This window comes from Pongo pygmaeus, chromosome 12, assembly GCF_028885625.2.
Source record: "Pongo pygmaeus isolate AG05252 chromosome 12, NHGRI_mPonPyg2-v2.0_pri, whole genome shotgun sequence".
Taxonomy (NCBI): domain Eukaryota; kingdom Metazoa; phylum Chordata; class Mammalia; order Primates; family Hominidae; genus Pongo; species Pongo pygmaeus.
In genome coordinates, this window is record NC_072385.2 from 67,350,308 (window position 1) to 67,364,247 (window position 13,940).

The 13,940-nt window shown below is 40.7% G+C and overlaps 1 long non-coding RNA gene across 1 annotated transcript in view; it reads right to left on the reverse strand.

The window, feature by feature from the left end:
- Positions 1-454: 454 nt before the first annotated feature.
- LOC134737874 (uncharacterized) overlaps positions 455-13,940 on the reverse strand; it is a 59,614-nt gene continuing 46,128 nt past the window's right edge. The window contains exon 3 of the long non-coding RNA XR_010123276.1: positions 455-522. This is a non-coding gene — a long non-coding RNA (uncharacterized LOC134737874). The remainder of the gene's footprint in view (positions 523-13,940) is intronic.

The following is a 13,940-nucleotide window of genomic DNA, read 5'->3' on the forward strand; positions in this document are numbered from 1 at the left end:
CACACACACACACACACACACACAAAGAAAGAGATAACAGGGGAGATGTGAGGGGAGAATAAGAGAGAGAGAGAGAGACACAGAGAGAGAGAGAGAGAAGGAGGGAGACTTCAACTCTAGTATTTTTTTTTTTTTTTGGTTGATGTCCTTGTGCATTCTCAGGCTACCCCTGTCCAAAGCATCAGGATGCACATGGGTCATCTATAAACACATCCTAAGACATGTATCTTATGCAATAATAGCATCTACTCTTTATTTATTTACATTGTCACCCCAAAAACATTTATTTAATATTTATTGAATATGCTATGGACATCATGCTAGTTATTGGAGACAAAACTAGTCTGTAAGACACAATCTTTATTCTTAAAGAGATGGCAAGTCAGTGGGAAAACAGACATGAAAACAGACCATTAGAATACAGTGTGGAAAGTGCTATAAGTTCAGTTACGTACTGTGCAGGGAGGGACTGGTCCAGCAGAGGCAAGACTCATGACCTTCTCTGAGGAGGACCTTGCAATCCTGTTGGGACAAGAACCTAATTAATTGATGAGTGAAGCAGCATTGTATAAGTATGTTCTGTGCTCATAAAGTGAAATTGTCATCGTGAAGTTTCAGACAATCAGAAGAGTAGGCTTGTGTGATTCAAGGAACACACTAGGGCATATACATGAGGGTGAGCACAGAGACCACTGCTGTCTCAGCAGAGAGCCCTGTACTTTTTCTTAACAGTAACAATAGTTACCATGAACTGAGTTGTTACTGCTGTAACATTTTAAACTTATCTCATTTATTCCTTATAATAATGCTTTGAGGTAGCTACACACAAGGATTATATCCATTCTAGGATAGGCCAAATGTGGTTTGCTGATTGGCCCAAGGTCTTATTGCTGGGACGTGATGGAGCTGAGATTTGAACACACCAGAACCCACAAGTGCTTTTTATCAAGGCCCATTCTGCCCCTGCCAATGACATAGCCCACACCCTGGGTGGCTTTTCCGCTATTGACTGAAGCTGACAAATCATACCAGTCTCATCCTCTGTGGCTCAGGGATGGGGCTGAAGACACTGAAGACAGTGACTATTCCTCCAGCACATGCACAGAGTTGGGTAGAATGAGGTTCCTGAGCTCCCTGCTGCTGTAGCTTCAGTTGGAGGGGAGGAAAGTGACCCTGGATGGCCAAAGTATATGTACAATAATTCTCTTCTCCACCCACCTTCCCTATCACCCCTAAACAAGGGTGGTTTTACATGGAAGCAGTGGAAGCAGGAAATGGGCAGCTAATGGGACCTGCTTTCACACCCTGTTTGGCTATTCCCTGTTGGGTGTTCAACATGCTAGGTTGGGAGAGGCGGACTTGTGGTCCTTAAGCTCTACCTACTAAAGAGTCCCTTTCTCTGACTTCTCTTGATTAATCTGCAGATTTCCCCAGAGATCTTTTCTTCCTTCTGTCTCCTGTGTTATGGCTTTGGTTGCTCCAAAGTTGGTGGGTTATTGTTGACCCAAAAGGCAACTTAAAAGGCTACCTGAGGAATGAAAATAAAAGAAAAGGAACCACAAATTTACTTTGCAAGCAAGGCCATTCTTAGTATGCAGTGGCAGATTAGAGCCTGGTTGTGAGAGCCCTGGAACCTATTATTCAAGTCCATGACTTATGTAGGTCAATGTAAATAACCCCAGGCATAAAAAGGGGAATGTTTATGATGGGCGAGGCATCCAATTCAAGTGGATGGTTCAACATGCATTATAGTGTTTCAAGCCAATTTTTAACTGAAAAAAAAAAAAGCACAAAAATTGGGATAGCAACTGAACCTCACTCCTTAGTGTAAAGGAGGGCAGTGGGATCTCTTAGACTTCCTAGGAGTGTCATTGTTGCCAATTTTGACAGATTTTCCATGTCCCTTTGGGTACTTTCAACTGAGACAATCTGCTTTGGTGCCTTGGTTATTATGGACTCCTGCTTTCAACAGTCAAGTGTATCAAATACAAGGTTAATTGGAAGAGAACTGATCATGCTTCATTTTTAATAGTCTTACTAATCTAGTTAAATAGTCTATTAGTAACTACAATTATTAATCTCTTTTAAGGTGTGTTCAATTACAAGATGTAAAGATGAAGTTCTACTTGCTAGTAAACTGTTTGCTAATCGTTTACTCAGTGGCTTTATACTAGTTGTTGCTTAATACAAACGGTTTAAATAGAACACTTCTTTCACCTCATTGTTCATATCTAAACAGAATCAAAAGCTCTTCCACCAGCTATTTTTCTTTAACTCCAATTGATGGCAACAACCTTTTATAGGTTGAGATGCTAATTCCGTATCCCAATGGCATAAAATAAATCGAAAGTATATATATTTTCTTGCTTAAAATTATACTGAATTTAGTATTGGCTATTGTTTTTCCCTTTTTTAAAACTTTTATTTTAGAATCAGAGACAGAGGGTGCATGTGCAGGTTTGTTACAAAGCTGTATTGCATGACACTGAGGTTTGGAGTATAAATAAATTGGTCACCCAAGTAATGAGCATAGTACCCAATAGGCAGTTTTTTACAACCTTTACCCCTCCCATCTTGTATTCCCCAGTGTCTATTTTTCCAATTTTATGACTATGAGTACCCATTATTTAGCTCCCACTTGTAAGTGAGAACATGGCAGGCAGTATTTGGTTTTCTGTTTCTGCATTACTTTACTTAGGATAATCGTTTCTAGTTGCATCCATGTTGCTGCAAAGAACATGATTTTATTATTTTTTATGGCTGTATAGTATTCCATGGTGCATGTGTACCACATTTTCCTTATCCAGTCCACCCTTGATAGGCACCTGGGGTGATCCCATGTCTCTGCTATTATGAATGGTGCTGCAGTGAACATATGGGCACATGTAGTCTTTTTGGTAGAATGATTTATTTTCCTCTGGGTGTATACCCAGTAGTGGGAATGCTGAGTTGAATGGTAGTTCAACTCTCAGTTCTTTGAGAAATCTCCAAACTGCTCTTCACATGGCTGAACTAATTTGCATTCCCACCAACAGCCCACGAGTTCCATTTTCTCTGTAACCTCACCAACATCTAATTTTTGATTTTTTAATGAGAAAACAATTGCCTTTTTAAAAATGACTTTTCTGGGATAATACATACTCAGTCTCCCTCCACCCTTCACCCTGGGTATCTCCTGTTTCTCTAACAGTTCCTAGACAAGGTCATCTGCTGATCTTTAACTCTGGTTGTTGATATTTGGTGTCTGGATCCAAACCCATCCTACCAAGAAGATAACTGATCATTTGTGGGCGTTTTGCCATGATTTTCTGAATGCTTACTTCCTTGATTGATTGTACTTTTCTACAATTCCCTCATTCTGAGAATCTGGTTTTCCTGATATCCACACTTGGGTGTGACAGAGACAGAAACTGTATCAAGTGATGTGATGTTATTGATATGTTTGAACTTGTAATATCTGTTTGTGGATTAGAATGGAGTGATTCTACACCTGCCCACCTCTCATCTTTAGTTGTTTGCCCCTAGAAATTTCAACTTGATTATACTGATAAATTTATGTGAAATGTTCCCGATCATTTTTATTCCAGTGTGCTTTGGCCCTCTTTACCCTGTCTTAATTTTCTTAATAGCAATTATCACTACCTGATACTAAATTTTGTATTTGTTTGTTTATTGCTTGTTTCCACCACTACATGTAGGTTCCATAAGAGTAGTTACTACATCTTCAGTATTTAGAATACTGGCTGGCACATAGTAAGCACTGGATATATATTTTTAAAATAAATGTTGAGTGGATGAATTAGCCACAAGCAAGAAGGACAGCATATTACCAATGATCAGTATCATGTCCCCTCCACTGGAATCTTTCAGATGAAGATCTCTAGGCTGTTTTGCTATAGCTTTGCCTAATGTTGGGGGAGTGAAGTACTGTACCATAAATGTTAAGAGCGTGGGTTTTGATTCAGATTCTCTGGATTTGAATATGGTTTTAATTCTTATCATCTGTTTATAATTTTATGAAAGCTATTTAACATCTCTGTGATTCTATTTCCTTTCTTTAGAATGGAGATAACCACACCTACCTCAAAGGGCTATTGTGAAGATGAAATAAAATAATATAAAGCCCTTGTAATAGTGATCGGCTTATGGAAAGGGCACAATTAATGCTATGTGTTCCTAGTTAAGATCTAGTTGCAAATAACAGAAAACTCAACTCAAATTGACTCAAATTATAAATGGGGATTTATTGGTTCATGTAAACAAAAATTTCAGAGGCAAGATATGATTTAAACATGTATTGATAAAAATTCTGGTCATGTTTTTCTGCAATTTTCTATACCTTTCCTCCCTCCAGGGACTTCATTCTTCATGATAGTATGGTGATTGTAATAAACTTGGCCTCACAGCCACACTGCACATCACTCAGAATGAGAGGTTTTCTTTAAGTGCTTCCATGGAAGCCGGAGGAGGTTCTTACCTAGAAGCAAGAACTCTGACATTTCCTGGGAAAATTGGGTCACATGCCCATCCTGAATCAATCACTGTGGCCTCTGAGATGGGATGTATGAAATGTATTGATTGGCATAAGCTAAACATTTATCGTTCTTTGACTGGAGGTGAAGTCAGTTTGCATTGAAACACTAGAATTTCATGGTGGAGAAATAGAAAGCCAAACCAGAGTTGAGGCACTATAACACGAGAAAAGGACAATGGATGCCAAAACATAGCAAAAGTGCTCTATTGGTGAATAAACTATAGCAAACATCTTGAGTCCCGATGACACTGTAAAATGGGCAGAGGGAGAGGAAATTTCATCATCACTTTCACCTTCACAAAATGTTTTGGTGAAATGGTTTACCTGATGCACAGCAAGGGACAGAGGGTTTCCTCCAAGCTAATGGCTTGCTAAAACTAATTTCACTCCAATCTCTTACTCTTCAACAGCCTCTCCTCAATGAACACATTCCATTATTTTATATTTCCTGAACTATTTTGAATGTCCTTATACACTACATGAATGAAAGTATTAATCTCTTTTAAACCTGGGTTGTATTCTTTACATATATATTTATTTATTTTTGAGACAGAGTCTCAAATACAGTCACCCAGACTGTAGTGTAGTGGTGCGTTTTCAGCTCACCGCAACTTCCACCTCTCACGTTCAAGAGATTCTCATGTGTCACCCTCCTGAGTAGCTGAGATTACAGGCATGCACCACCATATCCAGCTAATTTTGTGTATTTTTAGTAGAGACAGGGTTTTGCCATGTTGGCCAGGCTGGTCTCGAACTCCTGGCCTCAAGTGATCCACCCACCTTGGCATCCCAAAGTGCTGGTATTACAGATGTGAGGCACTGCACCTGGCCTGTATTCTTAATTTTATAAAATAAAAGCATCTTTTGCAATCACTTTTCTTATATAAAATGAAAACTTATAATTGTGAATGGATTTAAGTTGAGAGATGATACATTTTATGTGATTTTTTCTTATAAATCCTGTGTGACTTTGTCAAGTTGCATAGATATTGAAATAACCATAATTTTATCACAGTGACAAGGTACACGATATAGTAGAGCATCTTGTTTTAGAAAATGTTCAGGCCATTTCTTATTCTTGATTTTCTGTTGTTGTTTTAATGATATGCACAAAAGACATTGTTTTTATTGTAACCTTATGTATAAAACACTGTTATTGACATCTGAGGATTAAGTTTTAATTGAAGTAAGTTTTCAAATAGTCTATTATCTGTGATCCCTATATAATGATCACAAAGACATCCTAGAGTAGGCAATGAAACAGATAAATATGTTGAAAAGACAGCTAACAGCTCCATTTAGCTCACCCATGCTTGCCGAACTTGACACACACAATTTATCCCAGACTGATGGAAAGGCAGCATAAAATATAGCCAGATTATGATACTGTATGTCTCTCCAGTGGTGCTTCCTTAGGCTGAAAATCAGGTGTCTCATATGCCCAGTCATGGTATTCCCATAACTGTGGATGGGATTTTTGGCCCAAGTTTATCATATTTTTTTATTCTTTAGTTTGGAGCTTCCCTGAGAACAAGGTTAGCAGTAAGTCCCTCATCTGTATAACATCTTGGATAAAATGAGCTTCAATACGAAGAGAGAGTAGGGAGCCATCCATGACTAAACCCAAATCAACTCCTAAGAGAGAAGTGAGAAGTGAATCCAGCAAATATTTAACAAATGATAATCATTTGTGACAGTGATGGTAAACAATGGGAAGTAATTAGATTTTCTGTAAAGTGGCTCTCATGATGTTTCAGTTTCAAGAATTTTTTTTTTTTACATCTCTACTCAACAGTTTTGCCTGGGGAACATGCCCAAGAGAATTCTGCTCTGGGCTGATCAGTCTGAATTTGAGTCTGTTTTCAAAGGTGATTCAACAACTTGGGTTTTCAATAGCCAACCCATGGCACTGGACAACCCTTGGATTGCAGCTTCAGAGAGAGTAGGAGGCCAGACCACAGCTGCAGCACTGTCCATTTTTAATAGAAACAACAACCCCCTTCCATGTGTGTCCCCCTTCCGGACCTCCAGCCAGCCATCCACTCCCTACTTCCCTGCTAGGAAGTTGTCTGAGATAAACTGGGCAAAAGTGACTCCACAGTGTAAAGCAAGGTCCTGTCAGCAAGATGCCAGTAAAGGAAGCCTCTTGTGAACATGGATTGGAATTAAAATTACCTGCTGCTTCATGTTTATTTAGGACTGCAGAGACACAGGAGTTGACAGGCTGTGGAGGAGGAGCTCAGGGGACATCAGGGCCTGGGCTCCAGTGTGGGTTTCACTGATCTCACCCCAATGGTCCAGGATGTTCTTGCTGCTGCCGCTCATTCCCTTGCTTTCGCTTTTCCTCTGTTCCACAGGTCTCATTTTCTACCCTCACCTAGTTAAGTCAGGGTGGAGGTAAAATTTGCCATATAGAAACAGCAGTTTGAAACAGAGCCTCCTCAAGTAAGTGAAATGAGCAAAAGGTCTTTTCTTTTGCTTCCCGAAAGAGGACATGATGATAAGGACATGGAGACAAAGATGCTATGAATAGGCAAGATCCTCCAGGTAAGCCTTTACATCACGTGAGCCACAGGGGACAAGAGTCACCACTGGGCCTCATGTTCAGATAAATCTGAATATTGGGTAGGAAGGCTGATTGTAAGACCTAGATAAGACACTTTACTCATGGGTGGTGGGGGCTGGGGGTGTAGACACAAGAGAAAGAAACGTGTTTTGCTTGCTTGTTTCCATTTGCTTTCTTGGAGGAAGTTCACCTGCTCTCTAAGGCAGGCGCTCACCCACTCTCTAAGGCAATCAGCTCACCACCTTCATAGGAAAACATTCTCTTCACCTGTCTTCTCCCTTGACTGCGCCACTCTCCCTGAGAATGTGGCTCTGCTCTCTGACCTCTGCATTGCCCAGGATGTCCCCAGGAGAGCTCTCAAGGATTCTTGAATGGACTAAAATGTTTGTGACCTGCAGCCAAGAACCAGGGCAGGACAGAAAGCATAGGCTTCAACTCAACAGAAGTGATTGAGGCTGATTTAAGGCAACCTCAGGATTGCTAAACACAAAGTGACATCCTTCAGCCCAGATCACTTTTCCCTCCTCTACCTGGAAAATGCCCTCTCAGTCATCAAAACCCAGCTCAACAGCGTACTTCTCTGACAGCCTTCTCTGCAATCTCCCATTTGGAGTTGCTAGCACATTTCCCCATTACAGTGATTCTCTCCCCTTCCTGCACTGTTTACCTACATGCTTTCTCTAGCAGACTATGCATCTTTAGAGAAAAAGAGGTCCTGTCCTATTCGTGTTTATGCTCCCCAAGCCTGGAATAACAATATTGTTGTTGAATGATGATGATGATAATGAAAGCTATCACTCAGATAGTACTTACTCTGTACCAGCCATTGTTCTAAGTGGCTCACGTATATTCACACACTAATCTTTACAACAATCCTGTAAGGCAGCTTCTGTTATTTCACTCCTTTTACAAATGAAAAAACCAAGTCCTAAAATGGTTAAATAGCCCTTTAGACATTAGATAATATAACCACACAGCTTCCTAGGGTTGGGACTGCTGCTCAGAATTCTGGCTTTGTTTTCTCTATGATTTGAGCCCAAAAATGATTTTTCATGAGTGAATGAATGTACTGGAAAAGGAACCAGGAACAAATGCCACTAAGAAATGGTTTAGATTATTATTTTTTCCATGAAATATAGTTATACAGGCCATATTTTGTTTTCAAGCTTTTGGCCTGACAAAAGATTGATTTTTTGATTAATTAATTTCTTAATATAAATGATATTACAGAAACATAAAAAATAAATACTATTTAGTCATAAGTAACATATTAGCATATGTAACTGTGTGTGTATATATATGTGTGTATATATATATGTATTTAAAATTTGGAACATAAGGCTACAATGAGTATGGAATAAAATACTCTCAAACATAAAAGTCATTCAGATCATCTACCAATCTCATGTTTATGTCCCTTCTATAAAACATTCATTAATAATGATCATCCAGGCCAGGTGCAGTGGAGTGTACCTGTAGTCCCACCTACTCAGGATGCTGAGGTGGGAGGATCCTTGAGCCCAGGAGTTCAAGGGTATACTATGCTGTGATTATGCCTGTGAATAGCCAGTACACTCCAGCCTGGGCAACATAGGAAGACCACATCTCTAAAAAAAAAAAAAAAAAAAATGATCCAACCTTGGATTGAACTCCCGTAGGGATGGGTAACTCCCTACTTTTCAGAGTAAACTATTCCCTCTCAAAATGACTCCACTGTTGAGTTTCTTCCTTACGCTAAGCTGCAGTTAACTATAACTGACTCTGCTAACTTCCTGGAGCATCTTCGCACGGTTCTAGTAGGAGGCAAAGTGCAGGGCTGGAAGACATCTTTGGCTCTCTCTTTGCTATATATTTCCAAGTTATTACATGTTGATCCCTTTGTCTTAAAGGAACCAATCTTTAGATTTTACTCATTGTATCCATATCTTACTGCTTGGCATTGTTCCATTGTCTTGAGTTTTGGGAACCTAGGAAAGAGGAGGATGAGACTTCTAAAAAAAGGCAGACATGACAATAAGATCTGTAAATCACATAGACTGATGAGACTTCTAAAAAAAGGCAGACAGGCAGACATGACAATAAGATCTGTAAATCACGTAGACTGAAGTGTCTCAAAATTTAAGTTTAACATGCACACAAATCTCCTGGGAATTGTTAAAATGTAGATTTTGACAGTTGTTCTGACATACGATCTGAGATTCCAAATTTCAAATAGGTCCCAATTGATGCTGATACAGTTGGTCCAGGGACCACACTTTGAGAAACAAAGAACTAGAACTTAAGGTGTGAGACTGTGCATTTGCAATAATTCTCCTGATTCTGGCATTTTCCATGAAACTAGCACCCCTCCTTATGCAAGAACTCTAGTTTATTCACTTCACTCACAACAGGGTTTCTCAAACTTTAATGGGTATAAACAATCCTGTGCGGGAATTCTTTTAACATTCAGATTCCTGGTCCTTTCTGGATACACTGATTTGGTAGGTCTAGAGTAAAGCAGAGAAATTTGAATTCCTTTTTTTTTTTTTTTATTTTGAGATGAAGTCTCATTCTGTTGCCCAGGCTGGAGTGCAGTGGTGCAATCTCAGCTCACTGCAGCCTCTGCCTCCTGGGTTCAAGCAATTCTCTGCCTCAGCCACCAGCGTAGCTGGGACTACAGGCACCTGCCACCATGCCTGGCTAATTTTTTTATATTTCTAGTAGAGACAGGGTTTAACCATATTGGCCAGGCTGGTCTTGAACTACTGACCTCATGATCCACCCACCTCAGCCTCCCAAAGTGCTGGGATCACAGGTGTGAGCCACCGTGCCCGGCTGAAATTTGATTTTTGTAACAAGTGTTTCCCCAAATATGATTTTGATGCAGATGGCCTTTGGCTCAGGCTCTGGGAAACACTGCCTGGAATGAATAAGTTAAGTGGAAACACCAGTTTTCTACATAGCTCATCATTCTTAATCATCAGAGTGAAGGATGTCAACTAAATGGTGACCATATTTTGTAGGGGTTAGTAATGAAGGCTCAGATTGACACTGTTAAGTCAAACTACTCTCTCATAGCAACCAGAACATGCCCAAGAATGCCTCCCTGACTGGAGAATACAATCCATATGTTTTGATTACAAGAAAAGTTCAATAAATAATACATTCAGAGAGCAAACAATGTAATGGTCATATGGATACCACTGATCATTGGATTTGCTGGGCCAGTGTACCTGTGTTCTGCCTATTAACAAATAGTATTTTCATAAAATAGGATGATGCTACAAGGCCCATGCCAAGTTAGTAGCACTCTTGTCTTAATCTGGATGATTAGAAAATCATCTAACTCTCTTAGAAGCCAGAAGAAATTTAGTCACATTTGAAAATACACTAAAACCGGGTGGAGTCAAGATGGCCGAATAGGAACAGCTCCAGTCTACAGCTTCCAGCGTGAGCGATGCAGAAGACGGGTAATTTCTGCATTTCCAACTGAGGTACCAGGTTCATCTCACTGGGGAGTGCCGGACAGTGGATGCAGGACAGTGGGTGCAGCGCACCTTGCATGAGCCGAAGCAGGGCAAGGCATCGCCTCACCCGGGAAGTGCAAGGGGTCAGGGAATTCCCTTTCCTAGTCAAAGAAAGGGGTGACAGACAGCACCTGGAAAATCGGGTCACTCCCACCCTAATAATGCACTTTTCCAATGGGCTTAACAAACGGCACACCAGGAGATTATATCCCGCACCTGGCTTGGAGGGTCCTATGCCCACGGAGCCTCACTCATTGCTAGCACAGCAGTCTGAGATCAAACTGCAAGGCGGCAGCGAGGCTTGGGGAGGGGCTCCCGCCATTGCCCAGACTTGAGTAGGTAAACAAAGCGGCTGGGAAGCTCGAACTGGGTGGAGCCCACCACAGCTCAAGGAGGCCTGCCTGCCTTTGTAGGCTCCACCTCTGGGGGCAGGGCACAGACAAACAAAAGGCAGCAGTAACCTCTGCAGACTTAAATGTCCCTGTCTGACAGCTTTGAAGAGAGTAGTGATCTGAGAATGGGCAGACTGCCTCCTCAAGTGGGTCCCTGACCCCCGAGTAGCCTAACTGGGAGGCACCCCCGAGTAGGGGCGGACTGACACCTCACACGGCCAGGTACTCCTCTGAGACAAAACTGCCAGACGAATAATCAGGCAGCAGCATTTGCGGTTCACCAATATCTGCTGTTCTGCAGCCACTGCTGCTGATACCCAGGCAAACAGGGTCTGGAGGGGACCTCCAGCAAACTCCAACAGACCTGCACCTGAGGGTCCTGAGTGTTAGAAGGAAAACTAACAAACAGAAAGGACATCCACACCAAAAACCCATCTGTATGTCACCATCATCAAAGACCAAAAGTAGATAAAACCACAAAGATGGGGAAAAAACAGAGCAGAAAAATCGGAAACTCTAAAAATCAGAGCGCCTCTCCTTCTCCAAAGGAACACAGCTCCTCACCAGCAACAGAACAAAACTGGACAAGAATGACTTTGACAAGTTGAGAGAAAAAGGCTTCAGAAGATCTAAAGGAGGAAGTTCGAACCCATGGCAAAGAAGTTAAAAATCTTGAAAAAAAATTAGACGAATGGCTAACTAGAATAACCAATGCAGAGAAGTCCTTAAAGGACCTGATGGAGCTGAAAACCACAGCACGAGAACTATATGATGAATGCACAAGCCTCAGTAGCCAATGCGATCAACTGGAAGAAAGGGTATCAGTGATGGAAGATGAAATGAATGAAATGAAGTGAGAAGTTTAGAGAAAAAACAATAAAAAGAAATGAACAAAGCCTCCAAGAAATATGGGACTCTGAAAAGACCAAATCTACGTCTGATTGGTGTACCTGAAAGTGACGGGGAGAATGGAACCAAGCTGGAAAACACTCTGCAGGATATTATCCAGGAGAACTTCCCCAATCTAGCAAGGCAGGCCAACATTCAAATTCAGGAAATACAGAGAATGCCCCAAAGATACTCCTCGAGAAGTGCAACTCCAAGACACATAATTGTCAGATTCACCAAAGCTGAAATGAAGGAAAAAATGTTAAGGACAGCCAGAGAGAAAGGTCTGGTTACCCACAAAGGGAAGCCCATCAGACCAACAGCTGATCTCTTGGCAGAAACTCTACAAGCCAGAAGAGAGGGGGGGCCAATATTCAACATTCTTAAAGAAAAGAATTTTCAACCCAGAATTTCATATCCAGTCAAACTAAGCTTCATACGTGAAGGAGAAATTAAATACTTTACAGACAAGCAAATGCTGAGAGATTTTGTCACCACCAGGCCTGCCCTAAAAGAGCTCCTGAAGGAAGCACTAAACATGGACAGGAACAACCAGTACCAGCCACTGCAAAAACATGCCAAATTGTAAAGACCATCAAGTCTAGGAAGAAACTGCATCAACTAATGAGCAAAATAACCAGCTAACATCATAATGACAGGATCAAATTCACACTTAACAATATTAACCTTAAATGTAAATGGGCTAAATGCTCCAATTAAAAGACACAGACTGGCAAACTGGATAAAGAGTCAAGACCCATCAGTGTGCTGTATTCAGGAAACCCATCTCATGTGCAGAGACACACATAGGCTCAAAATAAAGAGATGGAGGAAGATTTACCAAGCAAATGAAAACAAAAAAAGGCAGGGGCTGCAATCCTAGTCTCTGATAAAACAGACTTTAAACCAACAAAGATCAAAAGAGACAAAGAAGGCCATTACATAATGGTAAAGGGATCAATTCAGCAAGAAGAACTAACTATCCTAAATATATATGCAAGGAAATATATATGAAGGAAATAGAGACGCAAAAATCCCTTCAAAATCAATGAATCCAGGAGCTGGTTTTTTGAAAAGATCAACAAAATTGATAGACCGCTAGCAAGACTAATAAAGAAGAAAAGAGAGAAGAATCAAATTGACGCAATAAAAAATGACAAAGGGGATATCACCGCCAATCCCACAGAAATACAAACTACCATCAGAGAATACTATAAACACCTCTATGCAAATAAACTAGAAAATCTAGAAGAAATGGATAAATTCCTCAACACATACACCCTTCCAAGACTAAACCAGGAAGAAGTTGAATCTCTGAATAGACCAATAACAGGCTCTGAAATTGAGGCAATAATTACTAGCTTACCAACCAAAAAAAGTCCAGGACCAGATGGATTCACAGCCGAATTCTACCAAAGGTACAAGGAGGAGCTGGTACCATTCCTTCTGAAACTATTCCAATCAATAGAAAAAGAGGGAATCCTCCCTAACTCATTTTATGAGGCCAGCATCATCCTGATACCAAAGCCTGGCAGAGACATAACAAAAAAAGAGCATTTTAGACCAATATCCTTGATGAACATTGATGCAAAAATCCTCAATAAAATACTGGCAAACAGAATCCAGCAGCACATCGAAAAGCTTATCCATCACAATCAAGTGGGCTTCATCCCTGGGATGCAAGGCTGGTTCAACATACAAAAATCAATAAACATAATCCAGCATATGAACAGAACCAATGACAAAAACCACATGATTATCTCAATAGATGCAGAAAAGGCCTTTGACAAAATTCAACAGCCCTTCATGCTAAAAACTCTCAATAAACTAGGTATTGATGGGACATATCTCAAAATAATAAGAGCTATCTATGACAAACCCACAGCCAATATCATACTGAATGGACAAAACTGGAAGCATTCCCTTTGAAAACTGGCACAAGACAGGGATGCCCTCTATCACCACTCCTATTCAACATAGTGTTGGAAGTTCTGGCCAGGGCAATCAGGCAGGAGAAGGAAATAAAGGGCATTCAATTAGGAAAAGAGGAAGTC